This window comes from Muntiacus reevesi, chromosome 1 (genome assembly GCF_963930625.1).
Source record: "Muntiacus reevesi chromosome 1, mMunRee1.1, whole genome shotgun sequence".
NCBI lineage: Eukaryota > Metazoa > Chordata > Mammalia > Artiodactyla > Cervidae > Muntiacus > Muntiacus reevesi.
Genome location: NC_089249.1, coordinates 81031959 through 81043988, shown reverse-complemented (window position 1 = coordinate 81043988; position 12030 = coordinate 81031959).

Here is a 12030-nt window from a genome sequence, read left to right as displayed (position 1 = left end):
ATACCAAAGTTCCCCCAAGTATATATATTAAAAAGGAGCCTGGTACCCAGAGCTTGTTTGCCTTAGAGCATGTCATGGATTCTCATAATTTATACCCCTAAATGCTCCTCACTTACCTGGTTCACCAGAGGAACAAGTAGGATGGAGGCTGAAGTAGCTTACAGGGTGCTGCTAGTGGGGATAGTGGCCTTTTTATAGAAGGAATAATGGTCTATCTTAGGGAGGAGCTGCTCTTGAGATGTCCTAATTCATTCCCAAACAAGTCCAGTTCCACCTCCATCTCCACCTTCTCACTTCTTTACCCACCCACCTGAGATTGCGTTAGCAGTTCCCAAATCTGGGCTAGTACCAACCCCACCTGCCAGAGACCTCTTTGCTGTTCAACAAGGTATGAAGCATAATGTGTTGATAAGGAATTATCAACTTTAATTGAAGTTGAGTGGAGTGTGTGCAGGGACATCAGAGACCAAATGTTGATAAATGATGAAATCTGATCTTTAGAAAGAATCCCGAAGATCACCTAGTCAAACTGTCTTTTTCAAACTTGTTTTCATCTATAAAATTCCAGTCAAGGTGTCACCCATGATATTATTACCTCTTGGAATGGATAATGACTGCAGAGGCTCTTTTATCTCTTTACTTAAGTCTGTTTATGAGACCTTAGTGTGTGCATGTGTGTGTGTGCTAAGCTGCTCAGTCATGCCCAACTCTTTGTGACCCCATGCAGTGTAGCCCACCAGGCTCCTCTGTCCATGGAATTCTCTAGGAAAGGATACTGGAGTTGGTTGCCATGCCCTTCTCCAGAGGATCTTCCTGACTTAGGGATCGAACCTGGGTTTCCTGCATTGCAGGTGGATTCTTTACCGTCTGAGACCTTAGTGGCCATTCATAAATGCAACTTTCACTCACACAGTATCTAACTTTGCAAAGAAATCCAAGCTCTTTCTAGCATTGGTTCAGGGTTCCTCACAATCTGGACTGCGGCCACTCTATAACCGCATCTCTTTACTCCTTATTCTTTGTGCTCAACCAGTAATTAACTTCATAAACATTCCTGAATGTATCATACTATTTCATATGTATATTTTGGAATATCTTTTATTGTTATCTGCTTGGCAAACTGCTATTCATTTTTGAATCTTACCTTTCATATTCTGTAGGAAATCTTTCCTGAATTACTTGAGAGAGATATATAATTTTATCCCTTATTCATAATTTTAACATTAATCACACACTATCATAGTCTTTTAAAATTGTCTTACTATGTAATTAATATTTAATAAAATTAGAAAGTATAGATAAATATAGAAAGGTTAATGAAAATGCATGTACTCTTATTGCCCAGAAATAGCTGCCGTTAATTATTTGGTGCATATCCTTTCATACACACACGTATATATTTGTCTGTGTGCCTTTGTCACTTCAGACCATGAACTCCTTAGAACAGAGAACACTCTTTATATAATTCCTGTGTCATTTGGAGACACAGCACATTGGTTGGCACATAAAGGTCCCCATAGATGTCTGTCAAATTGAATTGAAAGAGGAGTAAGGCTCATGACTGCAGTGATCTGCACTGATCACTTCTTTTTTTTCACAGGTTAGGGTCTGCCCTCTCTCTTCCTCTGTTCATTTCAGAGGACATGATTTTACCTGGATATAAACTGAATCTTAACTGAATCTTCCTTTACATTAGGAATCGTCCCTGAAGACTTTTCTCTACACTCTGTCTGTTGGAAATGTATAGCACAAGTCTCACTGAAGCTGGGGGAAGTGACACAGACTTACAACTTACACAATATGATCATCAGGGATTCGGAAGGAGTGGTAGCAACTATTGGGAAATGATAAATTATATGATTTCAAATTCAACCACTATTAGGCTGCATGCTTTGTTCTAAGTGTTACTCAGAAGGCTGCAGAGTCAGTATCCATTCTGTGGCCATGTTTCCTCTGGATTCCCGATTTGGGCCAGGTTGCCATGCTTCATCAGAGGTGTGACTGAGATTGTGGAATTGCAGAGGAGGTGGAATCTGTTGAGGGCTAATTTCCTGCAGGAGCTGGCTGTCACCACAGAGGGAAGAAAGCATGGTGGGTGAAACATGTGTCTGGGGCCAGTGCTCTCCTGCAGGAGGGGTTGGCAGGCTTTTCTGTAAAGGATCAGGTATTAAACATTACAGGCTTGTAGACCAGGTGGGCTTTGTTGCAACTACTCACCTCTGTTCTTGTAGCATGAAAGCATCATAGATGATGTGCAAACAGATCAGCATGGCTGTGTTTCAATAAAACCTATTGATTGACTTGACCCTTAAATTTCATAATTTCACATGTGACACATGTTTTTTTCCCAACCCTTAAGAGTGTAGCAAGCATTCTTAGCTTGTGTGCCATTTTTAACAAATTGGTGATGCCCTACGTATGGCCTGTGGGCTGTAGTTTGCCTCCTGCTGGCCCTGTTCTGTATTTTCTTGCCAAGAAAGCAGAGGAGAATCTAAAGGGAAGAGAAGGGCTGGGAAGTGTGGGACATCGGAACCACAAACAGTTGGGAGAGAAAAGTGTGTATGTCTGTGAAAGTCAACATACATGAGGAGGCAGGAAGGGGAACAAGCTGACTGTTTGAGGGTGGTAAATTTTGACTTGATATAAGGGAGAAACTTTTAACATCTGTGTTGACTGAAAGTGCAGTGAGCTTTTTACAAAGTAATTGCATTTATTGTCAGGGATATTAAAGGAACTTTCGTGTATCATGTAGCAGTTTTAATCCTTTCAGTACTTTATTTTCTGATTTTCTTCCAAAATCAACAACCAGTATTTGATGAGCTTTACTTCTCAGTTTATTGTCACGAGAAAACAGGCATGGTCAGTGTCTTTTGGCTTCTTGTCTACCTTTTGAGAATTACTAATGTAAGAGTTGGAATGATTGTCACAGAAGTCCTTTCTAAAACTGAGATTTGTGATTTTACCAGAGTAGGTTCTTTACATTAACAGGGTGGGCATGAAGTCCCCTTTCCCCATCCACCATCAGTTTGGTTCTTGGTTTTCCCCTTGGAGGTGACAGGATTAAGGAGAAGAGATTTCTTAAGGTAAGTGACATGTTCTAGGTTTTTCAGTGCCTTATGTGTTGGCAGAAGAAAAAAATTACGTTGCCGTTTATGCCAAGCCCGGTGCTCTGTGCCCTTATGTCCCTCATTCTATCAATCCTCACAACAACCGTATGATGTGGGTAATATTACCTCCATTTTTCAGATGAAAAAACTGAAGTTCAAAAACAAAACTCATTTCTAGTCACTCAGTTATTAAGTGGAGAAGGAAGTTTCAAACTCAAATTTGTTTCTTCCTAAAAATAGCTAGGGAATGGGGGACTTTTTTTTTCTTCTTTTATTGGAAAAGAAAGGGTGTGAAGGACAGTTCATGAGGACTCTAATTTTAACTTGAAAAAAAAAACAACAACCAACAAACAAAAAGACCGGTGAGGATAAACAGTGAGTTTTCTTCCCACCCCTGGTCAGTCACATTTTAACCCTTGTCTGCGAGGCACACTGTTCCTATAGCGCCATCTGCTGAGTCTGATGGAAATGCTAGGGAAAGCCTCCTTGTCTTTTCTTTTACCCTCAAATCCTCAACTAATTTCTGAGAGTTCTTTAAAGTTTAGTGTCTTTGAATGAGGAGACTGTGTAAAAACAGGGGAATAACAGCAGAGAGTGTTGCTGGTCATGATTAGGGGATAAATGGAATCAAAAGAAGTCAGCTGTAATATAAAACTGGCCAAGAAGTCTTTCCCCTATATTCTCCCCAGGTAGAGGGTTAATTTGTTCTCTTATCTCAAAAGAATAAAAAATGGATCTTATATAATTCTAAAGCTTTGTATGATATGTTGATCTATCTCTAAGCTCCAGCCCTAGGCCCTGGAATATCTCTGCTTGAGAACTGGCCTTCCTTTTCCTATTCTGTCTCAGTAATCTCTCTCTTTTTGGCCACCTGATGTGAAGAGCTGACTCACTGGAAAAGACCCTGATGCTGGGAAAGATTATGAGATGGTTGGATGGCGTCACTGACGTGATGGACTTGAATTTGAGCAAGCTCCGGGAGTTTGTGATGGACAGGGAAGCCTAGTGTGCGGCAGTCCATGGAGTCGCAAAGAGTTGGACACGACTGAGCAACTGAACTGATTCTCACTTTTCTCCTTGAAGTCCTCACAAATGCTCCATTTACTGGGAATCCAGTGCTCATTCTTATTTGTATCTTCTTATTTATTCTGTCGATATCTTTCACTAGTGTGTTTCCATCTCTTTAACTTGCTATTTGATTCTCTTATTGACATGTCCATTTATAGCCTGTGTCCCTTAGTTCCTAACTATGTGAGGCTTTCTGCATGTAGACCTGGTCCATCAATGTGGGCAGGTGAAGGAGGGTGATTGGGAGTGCTCCCTAGGGATTCTCCAGGTGTTACAGAGGTGGCACAAAAGACCTGCTAGCATGAGAGACAGCAGAGGGGTTGTTGGAACTTCAGGTGTGGGAGGGGGTAAGCTGAGACCTTGGTTGTTGGGTTGTTGGGAGTGAGATCCAGAACCTTTGTCTTTGTGTGTGTGTGTGTGTGTGTGTGTGTGTGTGTGTGTTAGTGAGGGTGGAGGAAGGGCATGGGGATGGGGAAGGGCAGAGGAAGATGGAGAGGGACTGGAAGAACAGAGGAAATGTAGTGAATCTTTTGAATGTGAAGCTGATTGGGCCTTTCCTTTCTGACCTTTTCTCTTCCTACTTGCCCTCTCCTCATAGACTCTGCTGCTTAGAATCTAAAGCCCCACTGCTTCTTTGTTATTCTCCAGAACCTTCACGCACCCTCTTTCCTTATGAATTTTATTTCAAGAATGTCTTCCCTCAGCCTCCACTTTGCTTAATCTTTTATCTCCTTCAAGTCTTTGCTGAAATACCACCACCTCATAAGGCCTCCCCTGCTTGTTCTATCAGATCCATATGTCTAACATACTATACTATGGTTGGCTTATTTATTGTGTAGGGTTTTGAGCAGAGGAGAGGCATGATCTGACTCACTGCTGTGCTACTTGACAGTAGGGAGATAAGGTTAAATCAGGAAGGTCAGTGAGGTGAGAGATGAGGGAATGGGAGTACCAGTCTTCTGGCTTGGATGACTGTGCTGTTATCATACACACTGAGAAAAGCAATGCATAAGAAAGAGAGGGCTTGAGATGGGAGATGATGAATTGTCATTTAAGTTATCTCCATCATCTAATTCTTTCCACCCCTTCATAACTCTGCTTTCTAAGAGAGCAGTGAGCACTCCCTGTCTCTGATTTCCTTATCTTCTATTTACTTGTCAACCCTTTATGACCTAAGTTTCAGGATATTTTGAAGGCTCATCTTCCAGTCCTGTAAATGCTTTTGTTCTGCAAAGTTCCATCCTTAGTTCTCAGCCTGTCTGGACCAATTTTTTTTTTTTTAACCACTTACAAAGTTAGATAATGGATAATGAATAAGGCAAGACATAGTGTTTATACTTCTTACTGGCAACTTTTATGCAGTTAGACAGTCTGAAACCAAACACTTGAAACTTCTGTCTATAAACTCAAAGTATTGCAGTCACAGTGATCTGATGATGCTGTAAGACCTAATAGGTCACCTTTGAGTCACATATATTATCAGACTTGGCAGAAACTTCAAAACTTCAGTGCTCATATTTAACTCTTATTGAATCCTGCAGTTGATGGTCTTCCACCTCTGTTAGATTCAGAATGATCACTGGTGTCAAATTAAGTTTATAACTTATTCTTGAGTTTAGTTCAGTTTAGTCAGTCAGTTGTGTCCGACTCTTTGCAATCCCATGAACCACAGCATGCCAGGCCTCCCTGTCCATCACCAACTGCCAGAGCCTACCCAAATTCATGTCCATTGAGTCAGTGATGCCATCCAACCATCTCATCCTCTGTCATCCCCTTCTCCTCCTGCCCTCAGTGTTTCCCAGCATCAGAGTCTTTTCAAATGAGTCAGCTCTTCGCATCAGGTGGCCAAAGTATTGGAGTTTCAGCTTCAGCATCAGTCCTTCCAATGAGCACCCAGGACTGATCTCCTTTAGGATGAACTGGTTGGATCTCCTTGCAGTCCAAGGGACTCTCAAGAGTCTTCTCCAACACCACAGTTCAAAAGCATCAATTCTTCAGTGCTCAGCTTTCGTTATAGCCTAACTCTCACATCCATACATGACAACTGGAAAAACCATAGCCTTGACTAGATGGACCTTTGTTGGCAAAGTAATATCTCTGCCTTTTAATATGCTATCTAGGTTGTAACTTTCCTTCCAAGGAGTAAGCGTCTTTTAATTTCATGGCTACAGTCACCATCTGCAGTGATTTTGGAGTCCCCCAAAATAAAGTCAGCCACTGTTTCCACTATTTCCCCATCTATTTGCCATGAAGTGATGGGACCAGATGCCACAATCTTAATTTTCTGAATGTTGAACTTTAAGCCAACTTTTTCACTCTCCTCTTTCACTTTTATCAAAAGGCTCTTTAGTTCTTCTTCACTTTCTGCCATAAGGGTGGTGTCATCTGCATATCTGAGGTTTTTGATATTTCTTGAGTACCTAAAATGAAATCCTCGCCTTCCTGTCTTACCTGTTGACCTGAACTCTGAATGATTAGAAGCAGATCCTGAGTGATCAAGCCTAGGCTTGTTGCACTTTTAATCCCAAATTTCAGTGACTGGAATCAAGGCTAAATGTTCTGTTCTATTGTGTTCAGACATCCGTAGTCATATTTAGCACTTCTGTAACTACCAGAAGCGCTGCTGTTTGCAGTTACAACACAGAAGCTTCCCTTTGTCTCTACTAATGACTGTCTGTATGTGATTAGACCCAAACTGGCCTTGGCTTGACTTGTCTATCTTCTGAGTGTATATCTTCTGTCTGATTATTACTATGCCTAAATTTTTCATGGAAAGACTTTGTTGTATGCATTGTTCTTTTGGCTTTGGATTCTGTCTGCTCATGAGTAGATAACATTTATTTATGACTAGACCCTGAGTTTCTAACATTGTCTTCAGAAATGTTCATGAATGGATCTTTTGGGGAGTTATTTTTGGGGGTTCTGTTTGCCCATGGCCCCTACTCACATTGTCTATAAGTTTATGTTGACTCTCTCTTTGAGTCTCCTTTACTACTTCTATGGAGAAGGAAATGGCAACCCACTCCAGTATTCTTGCCTGGGAAATCCCATGGACAGAGGAGCCTGGCAGTTTAGACTGAGCACTTCACACTGTAACAAGATGCAACTGTGGACACCTGAAATGCCTCTGAAACCGTTTCATTGTTTGGTAACACTGAGGTGGACTATGGGAAGTAAGTGACTGTCTATCCAGTCTCCTGATTGTCCATTGTCACTGGACTGAGTAAAATTAGATCTCTACTGCTTGTTTGTACTGAATCTAGACTGCAGAGGTGAGGACTGTCTGTGAGAAGTTTCTGGAGCTCTCTCTTAAATGACTGTGGCTGTGTCCATGTCTTCTTGTATCGGGCCCTGTATTGGGCCCAGATTCTCCGTGTATATATTCAAACTGCCCATGGACAGATGTTTGTCTTGAGGATCTAGCACTATTTTATGATTGTCTGTGACTAGAATCTTGTTTGTCATTTTGCCAGATTTTGATTGTTTATAACTATACTCAGACTATTCATGATTTGATGCAGACTGTCTATCTCAGTTTTCTGATTGTCTTTCACTGTAACTAGATTGACTATACCTGGGCACCACTGTCTGCTTGTAGTGACTCTGGACTCTGTAGGTAATTGGCTGTGAGACGATCCTGAATGTCTGGAACTCTTTCCTGACTATCCATGCTTGGATACATATCCTGTTATTGCTGACCCAGATTTTCCTGCAGAGACCCAATCTATCCAGGACTAGTTTTGGGGCCTGTTGAGATCTTGACTATCTAGAGTTGTTTCCTCTTTGACCGTGGTTAGAGTGTTGTTTTCCTCTTGTGCTGGATCTCTGTTGCCTACGGCTATACTTAGACTGGTCATGCATGAATATTGACAATTCTTCTGAATCTTCTGATTGTTCTTTACTGCCACTGAACTGACCCTAGCTGTACCCACTGCCATCCTGATGGCACACCAAGGTACTGGGTTTGACTCTCTAGTAGATGTGTAGAGATATACAGAGAAAAGCAAAAGGTAGAAGTGTAGAATTCAGTTGTAGAATTGACCTTTAGTGGTCAAGCAAAGCCAGCCAAGCATACCCAGAAGTAGTGATAATGAGGCAAGAGAAATCCTTGAGAATATGGTGTCATGGAAGCCAGGAGGATTCAGGAGAAAGAGGTCAACTGTGCTAAATGCTGCTAAGATATCAAGCAGTAAAAATGAACATTCAGTTTGGCACATGAATGTTACCCAGATGCCTTTTTGAATTTCAAGGTGTTTGTAGGCTTCAAACTTAACATGACCAAACCAGAGGGAACCATAAGAGGGACCATTGTCTATCAACTTAGTCAGAGTAAATTGTTAGAAGTCATCCTTCATTCATCTTTTCCTCATCTTCAGTGTACATCAGCAAATGCTATTGACTTTCCCTTCAAAATACCCTCCACTCATCTCCTTTTTTCCATCTTTACTGCCACTAGCCTAGTCCCAGACCACCATTTCAACTATACAGTGAAATTAATGTCCTTCCTTCTTACTACTTTATCCCACGATCTACTTTCAACACAGTATTAGCCTAAAGTTAAATCAAAATGTTGCTTTCCTATTTAAAATACTGCAAGAACTTTTTTGTCATACTTAGTTGATGGCTTCTTACTAATACTCTGTGGTTGGACCCCCATCTGCCACTCCGTTCTCATTTTGTACCTCTATTCTCCCTTCTGTCACCATGCTAAAGATACACTGAGCTTTCATCTCAGAAGACTATCATGTCTTTTCACCTGTACCTTCCTGAAGACTTTGTTCTCTGACCTGGTTATTGATTCTTTGTTCTCCACATAGCTGACTTCTATTTGTAATTCTGGTCTCTGCTCAAAGAGACCTCCTCGGAGTAACTCTCCTTTCTGCCTAGATACTCTGATACATTTATTTTCTTTGAGCCTAGAATAGAACCTCGATCAGAGTAGGCACTTATTAATAACTGTTGCAAAAGTGAACACATGAATATATTCAACTATATAGAGTCTTCCTCCTTCATTTTTCCTTAGCACATGTTCATATTGCATCCTTTGCACACTTAGCACATTGTTCTACATATAGTATGTAATGTACTAAATTATAGTTAACATTTTATGGAATTGTCTTATATGTGGAAAGTGATCTTTGTGAGGATAGTTTATTGATTTTTGCATCTCCACAGCTTATTCATCTTTGTATCTCCAACAAGTATGAAAGTACCTATTCAATGGTAAAACTCAATAAATACTACCTGAATAAATGGAGTCATTGAATTATAATCAGATGAATTGAATTAGAATTTAGCCATTATTAATGTAGATAACAGAGAGTCATGGGATTGGTCTCCTGAAATCAGCTTCTATCTTACTAAAGATTTATCTAAATTTTCATGTATCCCAAAGGTTTTAGGAGGACACAAGAGTTTCTTGCATCTTTATTTATTTATTTTTAATTTTTATTTATTTATTTATTTATTTTTCATTTATTTTTATTAGTTGGAGGCTAATTACTTCACAACATTGCAGTGGGTTTTGTCATACATTGACATGAATCAGCCATGGAGTTACATGTATTCCCCATCCCGATACCCCCTCCCACCTCACTCTGCACCCAATTCCTCTGGGTCTTCCCAGTGCACCAGGCCCAAGCACTTGTCTCATGCATCCCACCTGGGCTGGTGATCTGTTTCACTATAGATAATATACATGCTGTTCTCTCGAAACATCCCACCCTCACCTTCTCCCACAGAGTCCAAAAGTCTGTTCTGTATATCTGTGTCTCTTTTTCTGTTTTGCATATAGGGTTATCATTACCATCTTTCTAAATTCCATATATATGTGTTAGTATGCTGTAATGTTCTTTATCTTTCTGGCTTACTTCACTCTGTATGATGGGCTCCAGTTTCATTCATCTCATTAGAACTGGTTCAAATGAATTCTTTTTAATGGCTGAGTAATAATTTTTAACACCATGAGTAAAATTCCATGGTGTATATGTACCACAGCTTCCTTATCCATTCGTCTGCTGATGGGCATCTAGGTTGCTTCCATGTCCTGGCTATTATAAACAGTGCTGCGATGAACATTGGGGTGCATGTGTCTCTTTCAGATCTGGTTTCCTCAGTGTGTATGCCCCAAAGTGGTATTGCTGGGTCATATGGCAGTTCTATTTCCAGTTTTTTAAGGAATCTCCACACTGTTCTCCATAGTGGCTGTACTAGTTTGCATTTCCACCAACAGTGTAAGAGGGTTCCCTTTTCTCCACACCCTCTCCAGGATTTATTGCTTGGAGACTTTTGGATAGCAGCCATCCTGACTGGCGTGTAATGGTACCTCATTGTGGTTTTGATTTGCATTTCTCTGATCATGAGTGGTGTTGAGCATCTTTTCACGTGTTTGTTAGCCATCTGTATGTCTTCTTTGGAGAAATGTCTGTTTAGTTCTTTGGCCCATTTTTTGATTGGGTCATTTATTTTTCTGGAATTGAGCTTCAGGAGTTGCTTGTATATTTTTGAGACTAATCCTTTGTTTGTTGCTTCATTTGCTATTATTTTCTCCCAATCTGAGGGCTGTCTTTTCACCTTACTTATAGTTTCCTTTGTTGTGCAAAAGCTTTTAAGTTTCATTAGGTCCCATTTGTTTATTTTTGCTTTTATTTCCAATATTCTGGGAGGTGGATCATAGAGGATCCTGCTGTGATTTATGTCGGAGAGTGTTTTGCCTATGTTCTCCTCTAGGAGTTTTATAGTTGCTGGTATTACATTTAGATCTTTAGTCCATTTTGAGTTTATTTTTGTGTATGGTGTTAAAAAGTGTTCTAGTTTCATTCTTTTACAAGCGGTTGACCAGTTTTCCCAGCACCACTTGTTAGGGAGGTTGTCTTTTTTCCATTGTATATCCTTGCCTCCTTTATCAAAGATAAGGTGTCCATAGGTTCGTGGATTCATCTCTGGGCTTTCTATTCTGTTCCATTAATCTACATGTCTGTCTTTGTGCCAGTACCATACTGTCTTGATGACTGTGGCTTTGTAGTATAGTCTGAAGTCAGGCAGGTTGATTCCTCCAGTTCCATTCTTCTTTCTCAAGATTACTTTGGCTATTCGAGGTTTTTTGTGTTTCCATACAAATTGTGAAATTATTTGTTCTAGTTCTGTGAAAAATACCATTGGTAGCTTGATAGGGATTGCATTGAATCTATAGATTGCTTTGGGTAGAATATCCATTTTGACAATATTGATTCTTCCAATCCATGAAAACGGTATGTTTCTCCATCTGTTTGTGGCCTCTTTGATTTCTTTCATCAATGTTGTATAGTTTTCTATGTATAGGTCTTTTGTTTCTTTAGGTAGATATACTCCTAAGTATTTTATTCTTTTTTTTGCAATGGTGAATGGTATTGTTTCCTTAATTTCTCTTTCTGTTTTTTCATTGTTAGTGTCTAGGAATGCAAGGGATTTCTGTGTGTTAATTTTATATCCTGCAACTTTACTATATTCGTTGATTAGCTCTAGTAATTTTCTGGTAGAGTCTTTAGGGTTTTCTATGTAGAGGATCATGTCATCTGCAAACAGCGAGAGTTTCACTTCTTTTCCTATCTGGATTCCTTTTACTTCTTTTTCTGCTCTGATTGCTGTGGCCAAAACTTCCAACACTATATTGAATAGTAGTGGTGAGAGGGGGCACCCGTGTCTTGTTCCTGATTTCAGGGGAAATGCTTTCAATTTTTCACCATTGAGGGTGATGCTTGCTGTGGGTTTGTCATATATAGCTTTTATTATGTTGAGGTATGTTCCTTCTATTCCTGCTTTCTGGAGAGTTTTAATCATGAATGGGTGTTGAATTTTGTCAAAGGCTTTCTCTGCA